Below are 5,030 nucleotides of genomic sequence, written 5' to 3' on the forward strand. Positions count from 1 at the left end.
TGAGAGAATACCTTTTTCTTTGTCAAAGCTTTCTATTTGTGGTATTTCTCTTATAGCAGCATTAGGTAACTCACACTACCAATTTATTTTTAAACTTTATCGAGGTATAATTAACATATCATACAATTCAGTAGTTCAAATCCTATCAAGAAGGGTGGTGCAGTCATCACCACAATCAACTTTGGAACCTTTTCTTTCTTTTTGTAACCACTGATATGAACTCTTTATTCCCGCTCCTCCTCCCCTGCAATTCCCCTTCTGTGCCCCCAAGCAATCACCAATCCAATTATTGTCTTTGGAATTCCATCCATCCAATTCCACCTATCTTGACCTCTCTATACAGATAAACATACAAAACTAGGGCAGATATCTAACATGGTCATTTTAATGGGTACAATTGTTACATTCAGTTTTATTTAAGTAAGACAGTTTGGAAACCTCAACAGATGGTGCATAACAATTACACTTTGTTAATATAGAGTTCAACAAATTCTGTTAAATTAAAAATCCTACTTAGCAGATGTCTACAATAGTTATCCTCTCTGAACCTAATCGCTTATCAAGACATTGTTATTTTGGTGTTTTTCATTTATAGTGTCTTTGGAACTTTGAAATGTAAGATGTTCTACAAAATACTACATTAGTATTTTGGTGGTAGTGTTATCTCAGGGTAGAAAGATGGAGAGATAAAAAAATAATTTCTTCTCAGACAAAAAGGCACAAGGGAGGTCATTAATAAACCTGAGAATATTTCTAAATGGAACATGTGTGTCTGAGTTGTTTTACAAAAGTGAATAATAAACCCAAATCCATTTGCTGAGACTGTGGGGAGTAGACCTCCACTGAATGCCCACAGAGTTCTTCAGAAAGTGAGTCACTGGCCAACGCACAATTTGGTGACTCAAATGTTAGGCTTCCTCCCCCCACTCCCCGGTATATTTGACCAGATAATTCCAAACATGGCACCAGTTTTCCCATATCAGCTCTAGTTTCTAAGAGCATATGCCATATACCTCATGCTTGTCCATAAAAAAATCAAGATATGTTAATGTAGTGTTTAAATGAATGTCTTTTAAGCATGAAGGAGACATTAAAAAAGAAAAGTATGCTACATGAAAATCTAGTTATTTCATACCAAAAGCACATATTTCTGATATAAGTTCTCCAGTCATCTGACACACAAGCCCCTTTGGTCAAACTTGCAGAAGTGGGATCTACCAATCCAATTTGGTATAAGATTCCAACAATAGTCGGCCGTCAGGTATGCATCCATCTGCCTTGGCATCTGGTTTCCACTGCTTTTATGTCTTGGTGAAATCTTTCACCTTGCTCTTGGCTTGAGCCACCAAGCGATCTAAGTGACTGCAGCTGATGGGCGTCAGCTCTCATGTCACAGGCAAGTCTGTGGAAATGAAAGAGCACATCCTCTAGTAACTGGGTGTGGCTGTCTACCTTCCTGTTGTCAAGGACGTTTTTCACAACAAGAACAAATGAGGACCAAGCACATGATCTGATTGCATTCTTTGATGCTATGCAGTGTGGGTCCTTTATAAGTTGTCTGATCAAGTGGACTGTTGAAGAGTCCTGCCTTCGGTTTTTCCGTGGCAAGTCCGGGTAATTTATGCACTACGTATTCAATGCGTGAACTATCTTCATTCAAAGCCTTTACAGATTGTTTCCTCAGGCCTAGACTTGTGTGCAGTGGTGGCAGTGTCATGCCATCTCATACTACCCAAGCTTCGTTGATTCCATTTTCTCTTTCAACCACCAGATAGTCCCTGCGAGGCAAATCTTCTGTGGCCCAGTGTGTATGCTTGACCCTACTGTCTCCAAGGCATAAAAAGAAAGGATTCTTTGTGTAACCAAGAAGAAAATTAACCAGTTTCAGGTCTACACAAACCACCTAATGATGTTCTTGGCAATTTATCACTTCCAAGGCTAAAGAGTTGACCTTGTACTCCTCTTTCATCCTAGTCGAGCGACCAATTGGAATAGAATCATATTTGTTTCCATTATTTGAAAGAACACATTTCAAGCTACATTTTGAACTGTCTGTGGAAAGATGAAACTTGCTTGGTTTATCTTCTGAAAGACTCATTTTCTTGAGAAGGTTTCTGATGTCGCTGAATACTAAGTTGTTGCCTTTGGTAAAGAATGGCAGCAAATCCTTTTCTCTCCTTTGATAAAATGTAATTTTTGTTCCAGACTGAATTACTGTATATTCTTTTTGTTTAGTCTGGAGATAAGCAATTTAGAAGACTCCTTGGAAAGATTTAAGTCCCTGATCAGATCACTCAATTCATTTGGGTCAAAGTGCTCATATGTGAAGTTGTTTGGAAATCACTGTCTGTGCCCCCACTTTCTTGACCTTGTGTGACACGGAACATGCAAGACTCGTCCTTTGAGAGCTGTGGTGGTTCACAGAAAGGAGGACCAGGTCCAAGATGTGAGTGCAGAACAGGGTGCATTGTAGGAAAGAAAGGAGATGAGCCGTCGTGAAAAGCAAAGTTCATTATACACACCAAAAACGTGAGTCATTTAAATAAATAATTTCCCATTCAAATAACGCAGCTTGTCATGACATTCTGATTCTGCAGAGGACATCTTTTAAAGAGCAGACTAAAATTTCATAAATTCAATTATATAGAATGAATTTGAGTTGCTCATGTCTATTCAATTCATTTGTCTGAATCAACACCCCAAATAGCCCCAGGAACAAGCCTAAACACCAAGACACCAAGAGATTGTTGCTGTTCTGTTCAGGCTATTGCAGATATAGTTAGGTTAAAACTTAATATAGTTTCATTTGTTTTCTAGTTTAACCCATTCTTAATTTGGTCTAGTTTTTATTATTTTCTGTTTTCTTTTAGATCATTAAAAGAAATGTAACCAATGCCATTGAACAGGTTGTATAGACATTGTTAAATGAAAACCTAACCTGCTGTGTAAAATTTCACTGAAAACACAGTAATATTTTGATTAAAAAAATGATTCATACCTCCTAAAGCTCCTTTGTTATATAACTATAATGTATTTTAATTTTGATGGGAATTAAATGCTATAAATGATTTTTCATCTCACAAAACACTAAAATGGGATTTTAACTATAGTTCTTAAAATTACTATTGTCAGATTTTGTAAAACAACAGCAATCAGTTTCTGACACTGGTAAAAGATATAAACACATTTGTGAAACATTTGGCAATTAACTTTTGTGTTCAAATAATGTTTAATATAAGAGAACGTACCCAAATATTTTATTCTGCATAGTGTTGCCAAGTGCTTGAGAAAGCAGACTTTTCCCTTCGGACTACTCATGGAACACTCCTTTTGGGAAAGGCAGGCCCTGGTGGTCCGAGGTGAAACGCTCCGCTTCTAATTTGAAAACTCAGGCTTGACTCCCAGTTAATGCATCTCACGTACAATCAATCACCTCATCTGCCAGCGGAGGTTTGTGTGTTGCTATGATACTGAATGAGTTTCAACAGAGTTTACCAATTAAGATGGACTAGGAAAAATGGTTGGCAATCTACTATCAAAAACAACATTGTGAAAAGCAGTCACAGGGATGGCACGGGCCTCGGCAAGGTTGGCGCTGTTGTACACAGTGTCGCCATGAGGAGCTAACATCAGGACCGTGAACAGCAGCAGCAGCAGCAACCATGACAGAAGACAACACGAGATTGGAATGGAGACATGGTAGCAGGACTTGCTGACTCCTCCTGGTCACTTTGATCCTATTTTCCATTTGGTTTAAGTGAGAAAGGTGACCAACAATCTAAAATTATATTCAAGGAGCAATCAAACTCTAACAATCTTTGTTTAAACATTGGGATACCTCTTTTTGTTGATAGTGAGACAGGTTACCAGAGCTAGCTCATCCCCCTTTGAAAGAGTTGGCCAACTCCCCGGGCCAATTAAATCAAATAAGAAATAACTCAGTGGTTGCCGATATAAATGATGGCATTTGTGATATACACGGTGGTCTTCACCTTCCTGGTGAAATGGCCTCTGTACGATGGGTCACTTTGAAGGAAGTTGGTCATGGCCTATACAAATGGCGATAATCATGGTATCCATTGTGGCTCAGAGAATTTCTTGTTAGTGGGACTTGCAGACAATTGAGTTGATTCAATAACCAGTGCACACTCACCAGCATGATCTTCTGGAACATGGGCCACCGCTGGACCCAACCACACAGACATGCCATCCCAGAATAGACTTTGCTCACTGTTACTTGAAGATCCTGCAACAGAATCCACCTTGAAAAGACTTCTGTGTGCACCCCTAATTAACATGGCCAAGCCCAAGGGGCTATTGTCTGGGGATCACTACCTAACGACTAACATAATGTCCCTTTGCACCAAAAACCTTTAAAAACTATAGCAATATTTGGTTTGGGGAGATCCGTCCCATTCCCATCTGCAGACTCTCCTAGTAGACTTTTTGCTCATCAAAGGTAAGATCCCTCGCTTACAGTGTCAGCTTGGGAACAGAGCTCCCAGTAACAAAAACAAGGCAGAGAGATGGAAATAAAGTCACCCAGTCCATATTACCTCTTGGACATTAGTATTAGAGAACTCACCATCCTTTCAAGCTCAATGCTATCACTAGAGGAGCACTCGACATGTCTGTCCTGTTGGGCGTTTCTCAGATCTATCCTGCCTCTCCATGCCTACTCGCCACCAGCTAAGTCCATCCCCTTATTCAACAGCAGTGCAGACAATAATTCTTCCCAGTCTAACTTAGCCACGAGAGCCTGACCAACCTAAACTTCTCTGAATATTGCTTTCCTCATAGTCTTCCTTTGAAGAACATTTTTATTGGCTCATTTAAGAATACCATATCAAACCTTTTAAACGCTGACCTTCTCAGAGTTCTTACCTCTCGCACCCAACAATACTTGTGTTTCCTCTCTACATGCCTGCTGCCTCTGCTCTTATGACTTCCGGCCTTCACCCAGCATGAATGACCAGGCCTGCGCTTTGGACCATGAGGCACTGCTTCCCACCTCTTATTTGCTCTGTCCC

The sequence above is a fragment of the Echinops telfairi genome, unplaced genomic scaffold (genome assembly GCF_000313985.2).
Source record: "Echinops telfairi isolate 266 unplaced genomic scaffold, ASM31398v2 ScPeMD7_7420;HRSCAF=8458, whole genome shotgun sequence".
Classification (NCBI taxonomy): domain Eukaryota; kingdom Metazoa; phylum Chordata; class Mammalia; order Afrosoricida; family Tenrecidae; genus Echinops; species Echinops telfairi.